Genomic DNA, 8,697 nt, shown 5'->3' with positions numbered 1-8,697 from the left:
ATTTCCTGGTCAGGGAACCATACCACTCATCTGTCAGTTGTCATACTGTGGTGGCTGAGTGTTGCTGTGATGCTGAAAGCTATGCCAGCAGTATTTCAACTACCAGCAGAGTCCCCCATGGTAGACAGATTTCAGTGGAGTTTCCAGACTAAGACAGACTAAGAAGAAGGACCTGGCTGCCCAATTCCAGAAAAAATGGCCATGAAAACCCTATGAATAGGAGCAGAGCATTGTCTGATACAGCCCTGGAAGGTGAGAGGATGGCGCAAAAAGACCGGGCAGGGTTCCACTCTGCTGTCCACAGGGTCACTAGGAGTTGGAATTGACTCGATGGCACTAACAACAAATTGCGTATGAGTCCCTGTGCTAAGCAGAGTGGACACGAAGGCCCAGGTCCTACCTTTGAGAAATTTACAGTTGGGTAGAGGACCGTGATGTGTGCTTCACTCCAGTAATGACCAGTCAAGGCAATGGAACTGTGTGTCCTGGGCGCATAACAAAGTGCTAGGTGAACTCAAGAAGAAAAAAGTGAATGCAGCCATGTAAACCTTTAGAGCTCCTGCAGTTTAAATTATGTTGCAGGCAAGGGCTACATACTGATATTGGCTTCCGGAAGCACTTCTGCACACTTAGCCCTCTGTTTCCCCTCCAACACCTAAACACACTCCCACCACCACCACCACCGCCCTCCTAGACCACCCTCCTGGTAGTCGAGAAGCCATGGAGGGTAGAGTGTTTGCCTTTGACTCTATTAATCAGGTGTGGCTAGATGTTAGGAGAAGTTGATCACAGAATAAAAAATGTCTTCCAGAGCTAACTGGAAAGAAAGGACAGGAATGTTTTCATCTAGAGGAGGCAAGACTTAGGAGAAACACAAGCTGTGTGGTCTCAGGCAGATTACTTAATTGCTCTGTTCCTCAGTTTCCTCAAACTGTAAACTAGGGACAGTAATTGTACTCAGTGGGTGGTTCTGGGAATGAAATAGGTAAATACCTGAGAAGTACTTATTATCTAGCTTGGGAAACACACTCAATAATTGTCAACAATTCTGAAATGCCTTTACATGTTGATGAGCCTGTGAGAGGGCAGAGATGTCTTCTGATTGGCCACCAAGGGCGGCAATGGACCAGCAAGGGGGAGATAGCAAGTATGAGCAGAGAAACCAAGGGAAGCACGTTCAATGGCAGCTCTCCAAATGATGCTTGCATCTGAGAGGGCGTGGTGATGACATTGTGGCATATGTGTGTCCTGGTTGAGAGTCAGAAGCCGAAGGAAAGACAGAAATGATCGTTTATGATCTTGCAGCCTCTGTGCTAAGTGCTCTTACGTGAAGAATTTTGCTGGTTTTGTTCATTTCTGAGTCCCAGTGCCTAGATGAGAACCTGGCACATTGAGTAGGCCTTGTTCTGAAAAGAACACATGAATTATGGCCTTTGGCTCTTTCCATAACCTGGCGATGTGTGGGAGCTATGATCACCATCCTCATTTTGCAGATGAGGATATGAAATACGTTGCCCAAGTAATCTCGGTGATGAGCTCTATAACCAGCAGTGGGTAGGGCCAGGGATTTGAACACACATCTGATGCTTTCTCCTGCAGTCTTCCACCAGAGCCTGCTGCCTTCATGGCCCTCAGAGCCCCTCTGAGTTTCAGGTCTCTGTTTTGCAGAAATTACGAAGTTCAAAGAGCCTGTCGCTGAGTCATCTGGAGCACTGAGGGGGTGCAGGAACCAGGCTTTATTTTTATTTCTTGGAGTTTTAGTGAATGGCTAGACAGAAAGGGAGGTGAGGTTATGGCCACTGTGTGCTGACTGTGTTATCTGTTGCCACCATGCTGACTTGAGAGATATTTTTAGAGTCACATGTTCATTATTCATGGTTGACATTTTTACTAGTACCAAAAACTAGATAACAGCAAAGAATTCCTGGTTGGTGACCTATTCTCAAGGTTGGCGCCCAGCCGTGTCTTACATGATTCACTTTCCTCTCTGGCTATGGAATGCCATCAGTTCCTTAGGACTCGGGGCCAGAAAGCACACGAGTTTCTCAGGACCCATCTGGACGTGGGGATTGCCCCTGCGTCACTGATGGCAGGCTCTCTCCTAAATATCTAACAATAATCATCGAGCGGATGAGAGTTTCCAAATTCCTGCTACTACTGTGATACGTGAGTGAAATTCCGTTAGCGGCTCTGTTGCTGTGACATTTTTCTCCTTGCTGGTTTTGTTGACATTGTACTTGAATGGAATCAAAGCTATTTTGTCTAGGAAAAAGAGTGAGAAGAGTTAATATTATGCACGAACATTTTATACAGTGATATTTTAAGACCATCTCCAAAGGCAGTAATGCTTAAATAAAGGGCACACTTGATTCTCCTTAAACTTTCTGGCATTTTGACTCAGCGTACAGCAAAGGTGATTTGAGATGGATGCTTTGAGGTTTGACACAGAAAGGGTTTTCTTAGGAACCACATTCAGAGCTTTCAAAGGATAATTGGAGTTATTTTCCAAAGAGAAATTATTTTATACGATTTTGAAACCATTTTCACTTAAATATCGAGTAACATTTCTTCTTTGCTGTGGAAAAATAAGAGCTTAAGTATGTATCTGCCTGGATGGCTGGACATGAGCAGAGTTTACCTTGGGCTGTCCGTGGGCATTTTCTTGAGGATAGAACTGGTAAATCTCAGATGTTTTACAACAGCTTCAAAATAAAGTGGAGAGTTAAGCAATTACTCCTAACTTTACATCACATGTCAACATCCCCGTAGGTATGTTTTCATCCTTCTCCCAGTTTCTGAGAAAGAGGGTTACCATTTTGTCCCTAGGGCCATTTTGTGGCCTGTGTCTTAGGTTCTGTTTATCTCTTTCTCTTCTAGAACTCCAGGACTTTTTTGTTCCTATTTCTTTTCTTTGTCTTTTACCATCTTTCCTAGGCTCTTCTCCTTTTACTCCTTCCTTTCCACCTGTAAACATGCTCTGATACCTCCATTGCTACAGAAAAATCTGCCTCTATCCATCCATCCATCCATCCATCCATCCATCCATCCATCCATCCATCCATCCATCTTCAGTCAGTCTTGTAGCCAAACTCGACGTAACTGTGGGCCCTGCTGCCCTCCCTCATCTCCATCCGTCCCCCTCTCATACTACCCCTCCTCCCCACACTCTTTTCTTTCAGAGATCCCAAAGGAAGGGCCACTTTCTTGTCAAATCCAATGCCTTTTTGCTCAGTCTACTTCCTCCTTGCCTTCTGGCCCTGTTGTCATCCTCTCCTTGAGGGTGCCCCTTACCCTGACTTCCGTGGTGGTCTTTGTCCCCAACCTGTCGCCCTACTAATTCCCTTCCTCCTTGGCTTCTTCTCCTCCTTGGGCCTCTAAGTGTGGATGGATGGACGCCAGGGCACCAGTCCTTGGCCCTGGGCTTTCTTAGGCTTTCTTAGGCTTTCTCTGAGACCTATCTCCCACTGCCATCCGTTCCAAAATGAATGCCTCTAGCCCTGACCTGTCATTCACTGCCCAGTCCTTCAGGGATATCCCATTATCGCCCAAAGCCAGCCTCTCCAAATGTGAGTCCCTAGTCTCCCCTAGCCCTCCTCAGTGGGCTTTTAATTCCCAGCGGCGTTCCTGTCTTCTCAGGCCGGCAGGAACGCCTCCTTTCACTGTCTAGACTAAGTTCCCGTGTTTCTTGGGTGTGTCCTTCCTCTTTCCTGCCCTGCTCTCTAGATTCATGTCAGTGCACACCTGGCTTTTCAACAGTCTCCTAGATGACCTTCCAGAAATTTCCTGCCACCAGTTTATCTTAGAAAGATGCCGGACTCGAATTCCAGAGTTGTCGTGTTCGTCTGTCTGTCTTCCTCCCTGCCAGCTGAGTGTTCTTTCCCAAGCACAGATGGGAGCACATCGCTGTTGTGCCCACCCTCCTTTGATGGTTCCCTTATTCTGGGAAAGGAAATCCTGGTTCCTTAGGATAGCTTGTAAGTCTCTTTGTGTCATGACCCCAGCCCTCTGTTTATATTTGTTGCTGCTTACCATCCTCCTCTTCCTCCTCCTCAGTGCAGCCCCCACCCAGATCACATACCCTCAGTTTCACCTGCTTCAATTATCCCTCATCTTCAAACACGCCTGACATTGACATTTCCATGTCTCTGCTCAGACAGTTCTCATCTCTGGAATGCCATCATCACCTTTGCTTGGTGAATTAATGTCCACTCACTTTTTGAGGTACAACTCCAATGTCATCTTTCAAAGCTTTTCCTTTTCATCTACAGTCCCCTCACCCCTGCCCCAGCTCAGGTAGAATTTTTCCTCCTTTTTCTTCGCAGACAACTTTGTCATAAGATGCATTTTATTAAATTTGTTAATAGGTTTGCTTATACTAATGGAGTATGAGTTACTTGGGATTGGACATACCATGTCTTCTCTTTGAATCCCTAGCACCAGACCTGTAAATTAATAGATGCCAGAAAATACCGATTGAATTAAACGTTAAGTGACACTTTCCTGCTGAAGGAACAGAGTTGGGTCCCTATTAATTGGCTTATCCAGTCCAAATTTTTCACCATATTTCCCATAATTTCCCAACATACAGTCAGCCCAAGTTTTCCAGAAAACCCTTGGCCCACTCCCACACATGTGTGTTCCTCGTGCTCTCTTCTCTCTCCTTTTCTAAAGCAGGTCCTCCCTCCTCACCATCTGTACTCTCTCCTCTCTTCCCTGCAGTCCCCTAGTTACCATTTAAACACAGCCGGAGCTCTGCATGGTTAAGACCTTGAGCATGCTCTCCAGCTATCTTTCACTGTCTGTCTTCTCTCTCAGAATTCTGCGTAAGCCGGCTGAAAACCCAGGCCGTGCCGGACCGTTTTGAATACTACCACTGTTGGATTCATGGTATGCACTTGTACATCAAATACTTGATGAGTTGTTTAGATATCTTATACTTCATTTCCAAGTATTCAAGACCGTCAGAGCCACAGTTTTAAGGCTGAACTCTTGTGTTGTAATCACGGAGTTGCCAAAACATGAGTAGGAGTCTGGAAATGACTAGAATTTGAGCAATAGAAACCTCTGCCCCCAGCCTGATCCAGTTGGTACTGTGCCCTTCACCAGATTTTAAGAGCTACAAATCTCTTCTCAACTAATTTACTCTAGAATTTAAAGGAGTTTGTTTATAGAGGACAGTTGCTGAAGTTGAGCCTTACATTACCTGGCATCAATGTCTATACCATCCCAGTCAATCAGAAGCCCTCCTCACTCTGCAAAATAGCCCATGGTCTAACTCTAGGACAAAAGATGTTAGAAGCTGCTCCCATTTGGCTACTTCTCCAAAATGCCTACATATTTGTCTAAAAAGTAGAGTATGTTTTCTCACTAGTATGCTATTCATAAAGCAGATATCTGCAAGAATACCACTTGTATCCCCACAAAAAGAAGTCAATAAAAATATATTCACCCTAAGAATGAAAACTGCAGCCCATACGTGTTTTAATTTTGCTTGCGTGACCTCTCCAAACACACATGTGCACACGTTACACACACAGAGAGTTGCTCCCCACTGTCCACACGGAGGACAGTATCAGTCCCTGCCTCACAGGAAGCCAAGAGCATTAAGTAGGACGATTATGAAAATAACTTAGCACAGTGCTGGGTACAGGGTAAGAAATCAATAAAGGTTCAATCTGGTTATAATTACACACTCAAGATTGCTACCCATAATTATTATCAATTTTACTTTTATGCTACTTAAGCATCTAAGAGGCAGGAGGCACTGAGAAGGATTTGATGGTTGGTGGCATCAGCTCCTGGGGGTGGGAACCTCATGCAAGGGGTTTCCTATGCAGAGGGCAACCTCGATGCTGCCCACTCAGCAGCTGCACAGTGAGCCGCGTGGTCCTGCTGGCCTCTTCCCCGAGACGTTATGCAGCCGGCACAGCTGCTCTAAGCGTGCAGCAGAGATGAATGTGTCCAAGGGGAAAAGAAAAAGGATGAAGTCATTCCCGGTCCCACGGGGGTGGATGGGTGGCCACCACTTGGGCTTGCTTGCACATCTCTCTGTGTCATGGCCTTGGCTAGGTCACATCCCTTTCAGGGGACAGCTTCAATGTGGAGAACAGAGGAATGTGCCCTTCCGTGAGATCATAAAAGCCCACAGCACCCTGTGATGTCAAAACGGGGCATTAAAAGGAGCTGATGAGCTGTTGCTCACCATGACTAAGCCCAGAGCCAGGAGACAGACTGTATCTACTTCTTTCTTCCTAAACATAGACATCTTGAGATCCCGAGGAGCATGGACCCCAGCCATGGCTTTGTTTGTTGTTTGTATAGAAAACGGAGAGAGAGCATTTCCGTACCTCTTTCAGCTCGAGAAAGGCAGAATTGGTCTTCATTACACAGGTCTGCTCAGCGTGTTGTCAGAGGGTTTGCAGAGGACCCTCTATGGACAGGCCAGGAGGAGCCCATGATTTACAAACTGCTCTGCTTGCACAATCTCATGGAGGGGAAAACCACTCTCGACCCCCTCCCCCATGCTATGCCAGAATTGCTTACATTGTACTTAATTTTGCATCGTTTTGCCTTGATTTTGAAAGTCTGTGGGGATTTCAATGGAAAATAAGCAAGCCTGTTCAGTATTTACTGCTGAACCAGAAATACAACTTCATCCCCTGCTTGTAGAAAAGCCTTAGAAGAAAAAGTCTGATTTTATAAAATAGGTGAGTGGGGGTTCCTTAAAATGTCAAGAGTATTTTAAAGTATGTTTTTACAACTTGACAGAGTCTGGGGAGAAAAGAGGCTTAAAACTAAAGTGTTAGGAGCTGCTGCCAATTGAAAATGAATCACAAATGAAGATAAATCACCACTGAGCATATAATGTGGAACAATGGGAAAATATTATCAGAATGGTAAAAATTTGATTTGCATGCAACTTTTCAGAAACGTAGCTTTGCAAGCATAAATTGAGGCAAGCAGATTGACTCATGTAATGGAGGAAAAAAGTCTGTCTAAGATTAAATTCCAAACGTATATGTCAGGAGATGATTATTGGATTTGAAAAAAAAAATGCCCTGTTTTACAAAGTATACCCCACCAGCTCTTTCTTTGCCGTGGGGGATTCCACAGAACGTTTATAAAATGGACTAACTGCCAAGACACTGTCGAGTGTATCAATAAGACTATTAATAATGTGTCTTACTGAGTGTCTGCTGCTTATATTTATTCCGTGCACATATTATCTCTAATCCTTATAGCAATCTTTAGAAGCATTCTTTCTCCTTCTTATAGATGAGGACACTATTCAGAGTGTACACACCGCTTGCCCCAGCTCACACAGCTGAGTGACAAAGTCAGAGTTCAGACTCAGTTTCCCCTGGCCTTAAACATATCTGCTTTTCCACGACTTCCTGGGACTTCCTGGGGCCTCCCAGGCAAGTGAGGGACAGGAGGCAGCAGCTCCCTGTCACAGCCTCAATGGGTCTAACCCACAGTAGACTGAACCTTGACCCAATATACGCATTATGCTTGTCGGGAGGAAAAAATGCAGCCCGAGATAGAGACTCTGCAGTTTTGACTAGAGTCATGTTTTCTAGGAGACCGGAGGAAATAATTTACTGAATGACGCTTTTTTAGAAGACAGTTTTACTTCCTAGTTATGATTTTTCTAATTGAAGTATAATTCACATAACATAAAATTCACCATTTTAAAATGTACACTTTCAGTGGTTTTTAGTATATTCACAATGTTGTGCAACCATCACCACTATTTAATTTCAGAACGTTTTCATCATCCCCAGAAAGAAACCCCATATCTATTAGTCACTTCCCATTCCCCATTTTCCCATCTCCCCAACCCCCTGGCAAGCGCTAATCTTTCTCTCTCTGTGGTTTTGCCTACTCTGGACATTTCCTGTAAATGGAATCCTATGATATGTGACTCACTCACTGGGGTCCGACACTTTTTCTTCAGTTGTCAAATCTGTGTCCTTTTGACCTCAGGGTCTTCATTCTGTTCTCTGCCTCGAAAGCCCTGCCTTTAGTTACTGCCTGCCTGGCTGCTGCCTCCTCGGCCTTGAGGTCTCAGCCTAAAGGTTGAGAGAACACGACTGACCAGCCTGTCTAAAATAGGGCCGCACGCCCCTTATTCTTTCCTGGTTCCCCCTTTCTTTCCCTTTCACATTTCATAATTTCATAATTTATAGCTGTGTGTTTACTGTGCTTCCTCATTTTATGTGGGTCTCCTCCACTACCCATAACCACCGTTGACAGGCACAGGTTATCTCTGGGGTCTAGCTGGGTCAATGTGTGGACTCAATCAGTATCCAGATGGTGACCTTGCAGTGAAGAATTCTGTTGTATTTCTTCCCTTTAAGATGACGTTTTTTCCCTCATAGGGAAAATACAGAGCTGAACAGATATCATATGCTTTAAACTAATTTCTGAAAAGAACATGTCACCCCCCACAGCCGTGTGTCATAGAAAGATGGGGTTTGTTCCCCGTGAATAAAATCTTTGAACTGCCCATTGGTCTAGACATCCCCAATTACTGCAGAAGACTGGTGGTTGGAAATCCAAAGACAGATTTTGCAAATGCAGTGAGAGGAGGGCTGCTGACTTGCACTGATGGAATTTTTAACGGAGCTTCACTGTTCTGTCATGTCATAGCAAAGGCTATAGCTAACTACACGCCCCTTCTCCATAGGACACTGG

Source organism: Diceros bicornis, chromosome 6, assembly GCF_020826845.1.
Source record: "Diceros bicornis minor isolate mBicDic1 chromosome 6, mDicBic1.mat.cur, whole genome shotgun sequence".
NCBI classification, from domain to species: Eukaryota; Metazoa; Chordata; class Mammalia; order Perissodactyla; family Rhinocerotidae; genus Diceros; species Diceros bicornis.
Note: the sequence above shows the minus strand (reverse complement) of the source record.